General features: G+C 45.5%; 1 long non-coding RNA gene across 1 annotated transcript in view; it reads left to right on the top strand.

Moving 5' to 3' along the window:
* The window catches only part of LOC122929748, a 78,264-nt gene that overhangs the window by 48,404 nt on the left and 14,142 nt on the right, over positions 1-15,718 (top strand). Inside the window, exon 2 of the long non-coding RNA XR_006387995.1 lies at positions 5,430-5,500. This is a non-coding gene — a long non-coding RNA (uncharacterized LOC122929748). The remainder of the gene's footprint in view (positions 1-5,429; positions 5,501-15,718) is intronic.

Here is a 15,718-nt window from a genome sequence, read left to right as displayed (position 1 = left end):
TCGGAAGTTCATCAGGGACTTTTCCATGCTAGCCAAGCCTCTCACGGATCTGACCAGGAAGGGCAGTAATCCCCAGGTCTGGCCGCTCGAGGCCATCTGAGCTTTTGAGGCTCTAAAGTCCGTCTTTGTGTCGGCTCCGATTCTGTCGCATCCAAACCCTGGGTTGCCTTTTGTCCTCGAGGTGGACGCGTCTGAGACGGGAGTAGGCGCCCTTCTGTCTCAGCGTAGAACACCAGAGGGTCCTCTGCTTCCTTGTGGGTTTTACTCCCGGAAACTGTCTTCCGCGGAGTGCAACTATCAGATTGGTGACAGGGAGCTATTGGCCATCGTGCAGGCCCTTAAAGAATGGAGGCACTTGCTCGAGGGCTCGGTGGTTCCGGTTCTCATCCTGACAGACCACGAGAATCTGACCTACCTCTCTGAGGCCAAGAGATTGACACCACGTCAGGCCAGATGGGCTCTGTTCTTGTCACGTTTTAATTACGTGGTCTCCTACCTACCCGGTTCCAAGAACATCAGAGCGGATGCCTTATCACGGCAGTACTCCGAGCTGTCCGGGGAGGAGTCGATTCCGACTTCGGTCATACCTCCGAATCAGATCCTGGCCGCCATTCGCACCAGCCTGACCTCTCCCCTGGGTGAGCAGATTTTGGCGGCTCAATCTGGTGCTCCCTCTGGGAGACCCAACGGCAGATGTTTTGTGCCTGAGGAGTTGCGCACTCGGTTGTTGCGAACCTATCATAACTCCAAGGCCGCGGGGCATCCTGGAAAGAATCAGCTGTCCTGGGCTGTTTCACGTCTGTTCTGGTGGCCTTCTCTACGTTCCGACATCGCCGCATACGTAGCGGCATGCTCCGTTTGTGCCCAGAGTAAGTCCCCTCGGCACCTTCCGTTGGGCCTTTTGCAACCCATAGCCACCGGGGAGCGTCCATGGTCACACCTGGGGATGGATTTCATTGTGGACCTCCCTGCATCCCAAGGCCATACGGTCATTCTCATGATTGTGGATCGGTTTTCCAAAATGTGCCACTGTGTTCCTCTCAAGAAGTTACCCTCTGCACAAGAGTTGGCCTCGATTTTTGCCAGGGAGGTCTTCCGGTTGCACGGTTTGCCCAAGGAGATTGTGTCGGATCGGGGGAGTCAGTTTGTGTCCAGGTTCTGGCGCGCCTTTTGCTCCCAGTTGGGGATTCATCTCTCTTTCTCCTCGGCCTACCACCCTCAGTCCAATGGGGCCGCAGAACGATCCAATCAGGCCTTGGAGCAATTCCTTCGTTGCTATGTCTCCGATCACCAAGACAATTGGGTTGACCTCCTGCCTTGGGCTGAGTTTGCCAGGAACACGGCGGTGAACTCTTCCTCTGGGACGTCTCCCTTCATGGCCAATTATGGGTTCCAACCTGCCGTGTTACCGGAGGTATTCTCTCCCCAGGATATTCCGGCTGTGGAGGATCACCTTTCCGTCCTACGTGCTTCTTGGGTACAGATCCAGAGGTCCCTTGAGGTCTCTGCGCAGCGCCAGAGACTCCAGGCTGATCGCAGACGAGCGCCCGCTCCTTCCTACCAGGTCGGAGACCGCGTATGGTTGTCCACCCGCAACCTCAACCTTCGAGTGCCCACTCCCAAGCTGGCGCCTCGCTTTGTTGGTCCCTTCCGAGTGCTTCGCAGGGTAAACCCGGTAGCCTATACCCTTGCGCTTCCTCCTGGCATGCGGATCTCCAACGTGTTTCATGTCTCCCTGTTGAAGCCACTGGTGTGTAATCGTTTCACTTCCTCGGTTCCTCGGCCTCGTCCGGTCCAAGTGGGCAATCGTGAGGAGTATGAGGTGAGCAATATCCTGGACTCACGCCTGGTCCGCGGTCGGGTGCAGTTTTTGGTCCATTGGCGTGGTTATGGTCCAGAGGAGCGTTCCTGGGTTCCCTCCGCAGATGTCCATGCTCCTGCCTTGCTCCGAGCCTTCCACGCACGCTTCCCTCAGAAACCGTTCTTTACTCCGCGGAGGAGGGGCCCTTGAGGGGGAGGTACTGTCATGGTCTTACCTTCTTGCTGTTCTCCTTCGTTTGACATGCGCTGGCGGCCATCTTGGTTTCTGGGTTTCTTGTAGCCTCCCACCCTGCGGCTTCTCCTTCCCACTGGGAGGAGCTGGATGCCTAGCTCATATATATAGGAGGTCTGTGGCTTCAGTTCCTTGCTTGGTCCTCCTGTGTTCACATGCTTCTAAGACTGCTGCTGCTTCTGGTTCCTGATCCTGGCTTCGTCTGACTACCCTGCTGGTTCCTGATCCAGGCTTCGTCTGACTACCCTGCTGGTTCCTGATCCAGGCTTCGTCTGACTACCCTTCTGGTTCCTGACCTCTGGCTTCGCAAGACCCTGCTTCGGTTTAGCCATCCGTTTGGACTTTGCCTTACAGCTTTATTTTCAATAAAGCCTTCTTATTTCCACTTATCTCTTGTTGTACGTCTGGTTCATGGTTCCATGACACGCATACAGTTGCCCGCGGTTGTGGTTGTTGTTTCAACCGCAGCTGAGGCATATTGTAGTTGGCCTCAGTGCGGTTGCCGCGGACAACAGCTATGTGTGCGGTTCCCGGGGAGTTGTGTGCGTGTGTGGATGCACTTTGTTTGTATGTCTGGTGTGCACTTGTTGTTGTTTGGTGCGCACGGACATCGTCCTTTCGCTGTGGCTGCCCGTGGCAACGTTTGGTATTATGTACATGTGGTGGCAGTGTCTCGGTCTTCGGGCTGTCTCCCAGGATGGCTGCCACCCATGTCGTTGCCAGCGGCAACAGCCACAGGGTGATCAGGTTGGTCACTTCCCCTGTATGTGTATTTTCCCTTCTGTGTGCTGGAAGGGTTAACTTCCTTCCCAGTGTGTGTGTTGTGTCACTGGGTGTGGTTGACCGGTGGGTGTGGCCACTTTGCCCTATAAAGCCTGTGTCTGGAGCACAGCTCAGTAGGTTGCTTTCAGTCATGCTTGGCTGAGGCAGCCTCCTGTGGATTCCATCCTTCTTGTAAGGGCCACCCTTCCGGTCATAAGTTTATTTCCTTTGATGTGTTGTTGATGTCCCATCTTTCCTTGTGTTTTAGTGCAGCTATGGATCTGGGTCCCTGTGTGTGGATGCGTGGTGATCTTCAGCATGCCAGCACAGGGATCCAGTCAGCTAGGCTGAGACAGGTAGGTGTGGAACTGTGTGGGTTCACCTGTCTTATCCATAGACCTGTTTATGTTCCCTTTCTTCATGCTGCTTGGCCAGTGAGACTCCTGCTCCTCCGTGTCTAGGAGGAGTGGGTTGTCTTACTCTGTCTCTAGTTCAGGGCCGACTTAAGGGCTTGTAGGGACTATAAGGTTCCAGCGTATGAGCCCTCCTACCATCAAGGTCGGCTCATGCAGACAGGAGACAGGGTCAGCGTTAGGGACGCATTAGGAGGTGACCAGCTCCCTAATTCTGTGGTCCTGGCCTAGTAGCGACCGGACATCTTACATCATCGCACGGCTGAGGATTTCCCCCATCCTCAGCCGTGACAATGGGGGCATGGTTAAGGAAAATTATCACGGTTGGGGCAGTGTTACTTATGTGGGCATTCTAGAAGGGAATTACTATTGGTGGGACTATGAGGAGCACTATTATTGTGGGGGGCAGTAATGTTTCTTCAGGATAGTATTGGGGGGGCAGGGGCGTAACTAAAGGCTCATGGGCCCCGGTGCAAGAGTTCAGCTTGGGCCCCCCTTCCCTCAGTTCATTGTGTGTCTTCTCATGCAGCACAAGTGTCTTTGGGCCCCTTCAGGCTCCTGGGCCCTGTAGCGACTGCTACCTCTGCACCCCCTATAGCTACATCCCTGGGGGGGGCACAGCAAGCGGCAGGATAACACTGTGGGGACTCCAGTTGGGGGATAAAGATAGAATGGGAGGAAGCTAAGATGTCTGTGTGTCACACTCTGCAGAGACGAGGCGGCTGAGAGAAGTTGTCCAGACCGAGTGGAGAAGATGATGAGAGAGAGGAGACGTCACCTGGAGGCCCTGGATGTGACAAGTAAGTGCAGCTGTATAGCAAGTACAGCAAAGTGCGGGGGGGGACATATTTGAGACCCTAGCAACACCCCTGGCCGGGCCCCTCACAGGTAATATACTTACCCCGCTCCCCACTCCTGGCGCCGCTCCTGGTCCCCATACCGCAGCTGCTGCTTCTCCCTGTACTCAGATGAAAACATCCTGTGTAGGGGTGGGGGATCAGCCAATGGCAGACGAGGACGGGGACGAGCCTCCCTAGCATCATGGGTGATGCTAGGGAGGCAAGTCCCCATCCCCGCCTGCCATTGGCTGATCCCCCCCCCCCCGACACTGGATGCTTTTATTCGCACAGGGGGAGAAGCGGCAGTGAGTGGACCAGGAGCTGCGTCGGGAACGTAGAGCAGGGTAAGTATATTACCTGTGAGGGGCCAGGCACATGGGGAGGCTGTTTCAGAAATTGGATAACCCTTTTAATTTGCTAAAATCTAAGCTCCTCGCTCTTCCGGCCCACCTGATGCTGATTCAGGGTGAGGACAACCATGAGCTCATGAATATCAGGACTCATTGGTGTGTGCTGGAACTGTTAGAACCTAGCAGCATCAAAGTAGTGACAGATTCCCTTTAATCTATTGATTGTAGATTTATTTCTGAGCCCACATTATTAATATATATATATATATATATATATATATATATATATATATATATATAGGTCTTAATGGTTTACTTTACTATTAAACCACTTCCTAAACTACGCCATACAAAGTTGGAACTTTAAAGATTGCATCTGTTCAGAAGCTGAGTGGGCATCATAACCCCTGGCTTTCTGCTGTTTTTATAGCAATTACCTGGAGAAAATGTCAGTGATCGGAGATAATGCCGATAATGAACATTTAATGCTTAAGATACAGATTTCAATTGTGAACATTGCATCGAGAGCTCAAGCCTTAGGAGCCCTGTGCTCCCAGGGCCCAAACCCCTCCTCTTTTGCCAAAATCGAGGGAGCTGTTCGGTTGATATGGCAGCCTCTTGCTCTCCATACAGCTACTCCATTCTACATACAGTATACACCTCAAAATTGTATCCAATGATCGACTGAGGTGCCTACGACTCTCCAGTAAAATAAACTATGGGGGCACACTGTACAGCTATCTACAGCTATTGCATAGACTGGTTAAGATGCTTTACACTGTATGTAGTGCAGTCAGTATGTTGTGCCATGTGCTACTTGTGTAGCAGATAGGGGGATTCACAGGTTCCCCTGTAGGCCAGTCCAAGCCTGGTGGTATCAGTAAAACTACAGATCACCCTGCACGAAAATCAACCTCCACACAGCTCCATAGACTTAAATATAGAAAGATTTTATGGGCGTCAGTATATGATAATGAAAAGAAAGTAATAATTAATATATTTTTTTTTTTAGGTATTGAAAAACAAGAAAAACTATATAAATATGGTATCACTGTTGTGTCGTACTGAGAATGAAGGCAACAGGTCAGTTTTACCGCACAGGGAACACTATAAAAAAGGAACCTATTGCATTTTGCTTTTCATTTCCACTGCAAAAGACAAGCCCTCATATGACTATGTGTATGGGAAAAAAAAGTTACGGATCGGGGAAGGCAAAGAGTAAAAAAATAAAAATGCAAAATGGAAAACTGGTCATAAAGTTGTTAATGCAAAACATAATTCTCCCATACTGTCATATTCGATTTCATATGGAAACTGTATGGATATTTTCTTAGCACTGCAGTAATAGGATTGTATGCTGTGCACAGTATAACCCATAGTTCCGATGTGCGCATCTTATGGCAAGCACAAAGGCTGCATTTATCAGACCAGAGAAAATCCATTTGGATCACACAGATATTTTTTTTGATAAATGTAATGCTATTCCTTGGCTGAAGTTCCCAGCAGCAAGCCATCCAGCTGTCCCTATGTACTAGGCACCATAGTAATATTTCATGTCTGTTCTCCATTAAAACCAGGTGTACAGAAAATCTAGTGCTATTGCTAGCAGTCTGAGATAGCAGTTACCATTACTTAAAACTAAAACTTTACCACTAACTGCCTGACATGATAGATAACGTTGGTGTCAAAATACATTATAAAAAAAAGAAAAACTTGGTCATCACAAGTCTCTTTATTTTAGCAGTCCTGATATTTAGAGAAACCTTTCAGCAGAAATAAAACACAAGCCAGACAACTGCAAACAATATACCGCCACAGCCAAGACCCTCAAGAAGAGAAGGATGTAGTATCTAAAATGGGTTATGTCAGGACAACAACCGATGACAAAAGCCAGTGGTAGAGCACATGGACATCATAGAGAGTGATTGACTTCTCCGAATTCCTGGACACACAGTAAGAGCAGCTTTCCCTGAGCATTAAGAGTGTGAGAACTTCGACCTGTGGCAATTGCTGCACTGGCTTCATTTTCAAAAGTGTTTTATTTTTTTTCCTGTGGAGACTCTGTGCAAACTGGGTGTTTGCTGTAAACAATCGGGGACTACAAAAATCCTTAACCGATTCACGGATGCAGACATCCCTGCAGGTCCAAGGTGCATGAGGAATGGATGGTCACAAGCTGATCCCCCTCTATATGCGATGCGTCCTGGGTATGTAGCACAGCTAACATATGGCCACAACAACCAGGATTGGAGATAACTCCAGTCCCAGACATTTAGTCCCTCAGGTTCCCCAGGCAATAGTGCCCACCATATGGGATCGGAAAAACAGAAGAAGAGGCTCCCTCTGTGCTCCAATCACAGCCCCTGTGTCAAAATCGCAGTGTTCTAATCAGTTGCTATGGCTGCCTGGGTTCTTGTGAAGGCTCCTAGACCTGACATAGCAAACTACCTATTATGCCCTGCCTGTCTAATATTCAACAGTATACTCGTATTAACTTGCCATTTAGGTACCAGGTTAGCATGCTATAGGGGCCACTTAGAAGGCCCAACTCCATTCAGAGGTAAGGTGCAGTAAGTAATCAATGTGGATTATTAGAAATGATGGAGAGTAACAGCATGAAAAGGAGGCAATTGCAAAGGGGACAGTGTAGAAATAACAATAATCCATAGATATCTTAATATAGTGGGACAATTGCAATGTCTGAGACTTATTGGCTTATTAAATCACTGTTCATGCTGTATGCCTGTTACTGGAGATGAGCAAATCTTCCAGGATTCGGTTCATTTTGGATTCGCCGAGTGTTTCAAAAACTTTGGTTCTGGAAAATTGTATATTACCCCCTCTAGTCCTCTAAAACACTGATTTTTATGAAAGCTCCTATCTTGTTTCGTTAAATTTTTATGAATTTTTTTCATTATGCCTGGCCCGTCCCCTCGTTCTGATACAGTGTCAGCTGTAGCTGTATCTACTTTTATCGTTGCTGCCGCAAACTGCGGTTATTGCTTGGCTGCAACTGACTGCAATAACCTCCTGCCTGGTGGTAATTGTTCGTCGCCACACTTTAATGAGCAATGGGAACACGGGAGGATACCTGCATAGGAAGTCCAACTAGTTAAACTATACAGGTCCCTGCCCATATAGCCATGAAGCAAGATGGAGTGTTTTCCATCCAGACTATTTGGTTTTGGTTATATATGTTATGTATGTTGTTTTATACAATATTTTCTTTCGACAAGATACGGTTTGTTATCTCTATTGGCCTACAGTTGTGGATAAGTGGATATAAGGAGAGAGATGACAAGGGACTCTGCTCAGATTTTAAGGATGGAAGTCATTTTGGGAGGTATCTACAGCTACAACTATGGCAGCTCTAAAAGTTATGACCTGGAATGTGAGAGGATTAGGGGGCCCCAGAAAGAGAATAGCGGTGTTCTCCCACATCCGTCAACATAACCCACATATAGTGGAACTACAGGAGACACATGAAACTGGAGGGAGGATTCAGAAACCCAATGGTCCCAGGTCCAATGGTCTGTTAATGCATACGGGAACTCGTATTCTAGGGGGGTAGCCCTATTGGTACATCAATGTCTCAGATGGGAAGTGCAACAAACAGTAATAGATCCTGAAGGCCGAAACATTTTTATATATGCCTTTATCAATTGTGTTCCCTATATAGTGATAAACATATATAATCCCCCTCCCGCTAATACTGCGGTACTACATGCTATGGCGGGATTTGTGGCGCAGTACCCCAATATTAGATTGATAAGCATGGGAGATTTTAATATGGTAATGAATAACAGACTCAACAGATTCCAGAATGGTACACATGATGGAGTTTTGCTTTCCTCTAACACCATCCTTTCTAGACTCTGTTAAGCTGGGTTGGATTGACATGTGGCGGGAGAGACATCCCCTGCAGACAGAATACACCTGCTTTACCCCAGCTAGGGGGGAATTGTCCAGAATTGACTACATCCTGGGTAATGCCTATGTGTGTCCGCATTTGGAGGACATATGGCACAGCCCGCAGAGAGTCTCAGATCACGCCTCTGTGTTAGCGAAAATCCGATTGCCTAAGGTCCTCCATATCATATATTAAAAAAGAGACTCACAGCGAAAGAGGTAGAACTGAGTATCAGCTGTAAAGAGGCTGAGAGCTCTTACACATCTGACCCCCGGGAAGGCACCTGGCCCGGACAGTATCCTGCTGGAGGTACACTCTAAATATGTAGATATACTAGGTCCCCAACTACATAAAATGTACAAGGCAGCTCAGCAGAGGGAACAACTGCCAGAGTCATTGTATGATACTGAAACCTGACAAAACTCCATTAGAGTGTGGATCATATAGGCCAATCTCCCTGTTGAATTTAGACTATAAAATACTTACCAGGCTATTAGCTAGTAGATTAAATAAAGTTATCCCAACTATAGTGCATGGAGACCAAACCGGTTTTATTCTGGGAAGATCAACATCTAATAACATCAGACAAGCATATCATAGCACAGATTGGAGATGCTGAGAATAAGCAATGGGCTCTGGCATCATTAGACACGGCTAAAGCCTTTGATTCTGTGGAATGACCATACCTTTTAGGAGCATTATAAAGCTTCCGTTTCGGCCCGAAATGTATTAAATGGATCCACATACTGTATAAGAGCAAATATATTAATCAGTGGCACCCAATCAGACTCCTTCCAATTTTATATAGAGGCATGAGGCAGGGGTGTCCTCTCTCGCCTTTATTATTTGCAGTAGCAATAGAACATCTTGCTCTCAGGTTACACCAAGACTGTGGTTAGAGGAATCGCAATAGGAGGGAGAGAGGACAGAGTAGGTTTTTACACGGATGACTAGATATTATTTATTGATAATGCAGAGATTACTCTTCTCTTTTTTTCTTTTTTCTTTTTTTTTCTTTTTTCTTTCTCTGCCTGATTAAGGGGAGTGGCCTGGGCAACCAGGTGCTATAAATTGAACCACTGAACTCTCCCAGAGCTAGCTCTTCCTGAGGCTTGCTCTACTAAGTGGGCTTCTTATTAAGTGGAGTTAAAAAAGGACTTTAAGACGAGGAGTTGTAAACTAAGGTTGGATATAATTTCCTTGTGTGTTGTTGGCTTAATTCTAGGTAGTCCTTCAACTACAGCAGACAGGGTCTAATTCTAAATCATATTTACTGTTTTGCTTTTTTACTTTTGCAATCCCCATTTAGTATGTGTTGCACAATTGACAACGCAGTCCAATGCACTTCTTGCATGATGTATGCAGTCCTGCAACTGCCATTCGAGGGTGTATATTTTTGTTCAAGATGTGAGCAAATTACCCTTTTGGAATCGCAAATCGAGTCTCTAAACGGGCAAGTTGAAACACTGAGAGGCATTGACAATTTGCAAAAGAGTTTGCTTCTCACAGAGCAAGCACTCTTTGGGGTAGATGAGGGGGAGGATGACAGAGAGGAGGCTGAGGAAAGCGGCATAGCTAGCTGGGTAACAGTTAGAAAGCAGGGTAGAGGGAAGAGTGCCAGGAAGGCTAGCCCTGATCTTACACACCCCAACAAGTTTGCACGTTTGGCAGATGAGGGGATGTCAGTCCAGGGATGGCACTGCTGCAGCCGGACACTTCCTCTGCCAGTCAGAGGAATGTCAGCTCCAGTAAGCAGGGAACCAGGAGAGCAGGGCAGGCCAGACAGGTGCTGGTAGTGGGAGACTCCATTATTAAGGGAACAGATAGGGAAATCTGTCACAACGACCATGATCGCCGAACAGTGTGCTGTCTTCCTGGTGCTAGAGTTTGACACATTTCGGATCGGGTTGACAGATTACTGGGAGGGGCTGGAGAAGATCCAGCGGTCATGGTCCATATCGGAACCAATAACAAAGTTAGAGGTAGGTGGAGAGTCCTTAAAAATGATTTCAGGGATTTAGGTCAAAAGCTTAGGGCAATGACCTCAAAGGTAGTATTTTCCAAAATACTGCCTGTACCACGAGCCACGCGAGAAAGGCAGCGTGAGATTAAGGAGATTAACAAGTCGCTCAAGAACTGGTGTAGGAAGGAGGTGTTTGGGTTCCTGGAGAACTGGGCCAACTTTTCTATCGGCTACAGGCTCTATCGTAGGGACGGGCTGCACCTCAATGGGGAAAGGGCAGCTGTGCTGGGGAGAAAGATGGCTAGAAGGTTGGAGGAGTGTTTAAACTAGGGACTGATGGGGAGGGAAATTACATTATAGGAGGGGAAGATAGGGCAGATAGAGACCGGGGGCAATGTAGCGGGACTGGGGGAGAAATGGAAGGAGGGATAAAACAGTTCGAAAGGAAAGATGTAGGGTAAAAAATATACATAAACCTCTCAAATGTATGTATACTGGGGAGCTGGAATTAGGGATGTATGAGGAGAACTATGACATAGTGGGAATAACTGAGACATGGCTGGATGATAGCTATGACTGGGCAGTTAATGTACAGGGTTACAGTCTGTTTAGAAAGGATCGTCAAAACCGGAGAGGGGGAGGGGTTTGCCTTTATGTGAAGTCTTGTCTAAAGCCCACACTCCGTAAAGATATAAGTGAGGGACATGAACATGTGTAGTCACTGTGGGTAGAGATACATGGAGCTTAAAACAACAATAAATTACTAATAGGAGTTTACTATAAACCACCTAAAATATGAGAGTCCACAGAAAATCTACTACTAAACGAGATAGACGAGGCGGCAAATCATAATGAGGTGGTTATTATGGGGGACTTCAACTACCCAGATATAGACTGGGAAACTGAAACTTGTACGGTATATCTCATAAGGGAAACAGGTTCTTGGCAATAACCAAAGAAAATTACCTCTCCCAACTGGTTCAGGATCTGACTAGAGGAACGGCCATGCTGGAATTAGTATTAACCAATAGGTCTGACAGAACAACAGACGTGCAGGTTGGGGGACACCTGGGAAATATGGACAATAAAGTAATAACCTTCCAATTATCATTCAAAAGAGCATTTCTACAGGGAGGAACAAAAATACCAAACTTCAAAAAAGCTAAATTTAGCCAACTAAGAGAGGCCATAGGCCTAACTAACTAGGACAAAGTCCTCAAAAATAAAAATACAGCCACAAAATAGGATATCTTTAAAAACATCCTAAAATCTCATTGTGAGAGGTACATACAGTATGGGAATAAAAGGTTAAGGAACAAAAAGAAACCAATGTGGATAAATAGAACTGTAAAAAAAAGCAATAAATTACAAAAAGAAAGCATATAAATTACTAAAACAGGAGTGTGGCACGGAAGCACTGAAAAACTAAGGAAAAAAATAGAACATGTAAAAAACAAACTAGAGACTGAGAGATTAATTGCCAAAGAGAGTAAAACTAACCCTAAAATGTTCTTCAATTATATAAATGTTAAAAAGTATAAATCTGAAGGTGTCGGCCCTTTAAAGAGTAATGAGGGGGAGTCGCAGAGAGCGACGAGGAGAAAGCAAAGCTGTTAAATATTTTTTTCTCCAATGTATTCACTGAGGAAAATAAACTGTCAGATGACATGCAGAATGTAAAAATAAAGTCCCCATTAAAAGTGTCCTGTCTGACCCAGGAAGAAGTACATCAGCGACTTAAAAAGATTAAAATAGACAAATCGCCAGGACCGGATGGCATACACCCCCGTATCCTAATGGAATTAAGTAATATCATAGCCAGACCCTTATTTCTAATATTTGCGGACTCTATACTGACAGGGAATGTCCCACAGGATTGGCGCATGGCAAATGTGGTGCCAATATTCAAAAAGGGTCCAAAAACAGAGCCTGGAAACTATAGGCTGGTAAGTTTAACATCTGTTGTGGGTAAACTGTTTGAAGGTTTTCTAAGAGATGCTATCTTAGAGCATCTCAACAGAAAAAGGCAAATAACGCCATATCAGCATGGCTTCGTGAGGGATCGGTCATGCCAAACTAATTTAATCAGTTTCTATGAGGAGGTAAGTTCTAGACTTGACAGCGGCGAATTAATGGATGTCGTATATCTGGACTTCTCCAAAGCATTTGACACTGTACCATATAAAAGGTTAGTATATAAAATGAGAATGCTCGGACTGGGAGGAAATGTCTGTATGTGGGTAAGTAACTGGCTGAGTGATAGAAAACAGAGGGTGGTTATTAATGGTACAAACTCAGATTGGGTGACTGTCACTAGTGGAGTACCTCAGGGGTCAGTATTGGGCCCTATTCTCTTCAATATATTTATTAATGATCTTGTAGAAGGCTTGCATAGTAAAGTATCAATTTTTCGCAGATTACACTAAACTGTGTAAAGTAATTTACACTGAAGAGGACAGTACACTACTACAGAGGGTTCTGGATAGATTGGAGGCTTGGGCAGATAAGTGGCAGATGAGGTTTAACACTGATAAATGTAAAGTTATGCACATGGGAAGGAATAATGCAAGTCACCCGTACATACTAAATGGTAAAACACTCGGTAACACTGACATGGAAAAGGATCTAGGAATTTTAATAAACAGCAAACTAAGCTGCAAAAACCAGTGTCAGGCAGCTGCTGCCAAGGCCAATAAGATAATGGGTTGCATCAGAAGGGGCATAGATGCCCGTCATAAGAACATAGTCCTACCACTTTACAAATCGCTAGTCAGACCACACATGGAGTACTGTGTACAGTTCTGGGCTCCTGTAAATAAGGCAGACATAGCAGAGCTGGAGAAGGTCCAGAGGAGGGCAACTAAAGTAATAACTGGAATGGGGCAACTACAGTACCCTGAAAGATTATCAAAATTAGGGTTATTCACTTTAGAAAAAAGACAACTGAGGGGAGATCTAATTAATATGTATAAATATATCAGGGGTCAGTACAGAGATCTATCCCATCATCTATTTATCCCCAGGACTGTGACTGACGAGTGGACATCCTCTGTGTCTGGAGGAAAGAAGGTTTGTACACAAACATAGAAAAGGATTCTTTACGGTAAGAGCAGTGAGACTATGGAACTCTTTGCCTGAGGAGGTGGTGGTGGTGAGTACAATAAAGGAATTCAAGAGGGGCCTGGATGTATTTCTGGTGTATAATAATATTACAGGCTATAGCTACTAGAGAGGGGTCGTTCATCCCGGGAGTTATTCTGATTGCCTGATTGGAGTCAGGAAGGAATTTTTTATTCCTCTGGATCAACTTGCAGGATGACAGGCCGAACTGGATGGACAAATGTCTTTTTTCGGCCTTATGTACTATGTTAGGGTACTTTCACACTAGCGTTTTTCTTTTCCGGCGCTGAGTTCCGTCCTAGGGGCTCAAATCCGGAAAAGAACTGATCAGTTTTATCCTAATGCATTTTGAATGGAGTGTAATCTGTTCAGGATGCATCAGGATGTCTTCAGTTCAGTCTTTTTGACTGATCAGGCTTTTCAGAAAACCGTAGCATGTTGTATTTTTACCTCCGGCCCAAAATCCTGAACACTTTGACTGAACGCCGGATCAGGCCTTTTTCCCATTGACTTGCATTAACGCCGGATCCAGCGCTGTGTGTTCAGTCAAACTGGATCCGGCTTTTGCATGTTAAGCCCGAAAAATGTGAATAAAAAGTTAAAGTCCATAAATGGCTGATCCTTTTTTTCCAATGCATTTTTTCACTGTGATCAAAATCCTGATCAGGATTCAAATGTAATCCGTTTTCACACGTTTTTCCGGATCCGGTGGGCAGTTCCGGTGTTGGAATTGAACGCCGGATTTAAACAACGCTACTAATAGAACATTTTGGGTATTTCTCGGGGCGCCATATAAATTGGACTAAATCTGTAATAATGCCTCTCTGGTCTCATATGTGGCCATCAACATACCATAACCTCCCCGTAGTAGATCACTTCAAATATTTGGGCATAGTTATTACCAGAGATCCCCTCATGTCATTTATTAAAAATATAGCACCATTGGAATCCCTTTTCACTGACAAATTTAAAACGTGGAAAACCTTCCTTTATCAATCATGGGTAGACTGAATCTTATTAAAATGATTTTATTACCCAAAGGCTTATATTTATTAGCGAACACCAGTATTCCAGTCCCTCGTAGTTTTTTTGACTGCCTTCATGCCATGGTGGCGACCTTTGTGTGGGGTAAAGCTAGAAGAAAACTCGCTCCGAGCACACTGCAGAGGATGACACAGCAAGGAGGTGCAGCTTTGCCTGACTTCTTTCTGTACTTCCTAGCAGGCCAGTTGAAATATTTGTCCGCCTGGACATCACAAGCAGAACTCCCGAATGCTGAATATTATCTGGAGTATTTATAATTGTCGTCCCTATGGACAGTATTATAAGGCATACACTTATTTCCTAGACGTGCTCTTCAATTACACAGGTTGGCACACCAGGTATGGAAGGCATCAAAGTTTCAGAATTATAACGACTTTGCTAATGTAATTCCATTATGGGATAACCGCATGTTTCCACATTTACAAACGCATGAAGGAGCTGGTGCCTGGAGGGAACATGGAATACTCACCTTGAGAGATCTGTATCTTAAGGGAGTTTTGCGCTCATTCACTCAAATACAACAGACATTTTAAGTGCCACGAAGCGTCTTTTTCAGATACCTTCAGGTGAGACATGCCATTCAGGCACAATTTCGGAACACAAAACGCGCCATCTCGACATACCCACTTATAGGTATTTTAAACATGCAAGGTCCAAAAGGTATTATTTCAGCTTTACGTACACATCTTCGGGGTAACCAAATGAATATGAACACTTTGGCTATTGAAAACAATTGGAGAAATTCTATAGCAAGCTTGACAGCATAGGAATGAATAGAGGCTTTAGAGGCCTCTGCGAGAGTCTCCCCCTCAACAAATAACAGATTAATACAGTTGTTTATACTCGATAGAAGCTATCTTACTCCTACTAGGCTGTATAAAATGGCAAGGATTCCTCATAGCAGATGTCATAGATGTTCACAGGACAATGCAGATTTTTGGCACATGATGTGGGAGTGTAGGTATCTGCATTGTTTTTGGAGAGAGGTCACAGAGGTTCTATCAACTATGGTTCCAACTCCGGTACCAATCTGCACTAAGATGTGTATTCTAGGAATAATGGAATATTCCTGGGTGAAACTCTGTTTTTAGCCAGGAAAGCTGTAGCGATCAGATGGATGGCAGACAGACCGCCTATCTTGGGAAAATGGAAGTCCTTAGTAAATCAAATTGTCCCCATGGAAAATATAGTCTTTAAGAATAGGGGCTGCCCACAAAAATTTCAGAGAGTATGGGGTGATTGGCGCTCATCCTCCTTGACATTG

The sequence above is a fragment of the Bufo gargarizans genome, chromosome 2, assembly GCF_014858855.1.
Source record: "Bufo gargarizans isolate SCDJY-AF-19 chromosome 2, ASM1485885v1, whole genome shotgun sequence".
Classification (NCBI taxonomy): domain Eukaryota; kingdom Metazoa; phylum Chordata; class Amphibia; order Anura; family Bufonidae; genus Bufo; species Bufo gargarizans.
The sequence above is the reverse complement of the archived record's forward strand: the minus strand, read 5'-3'. Positions and strand labels throughout refer to the sequence as shown.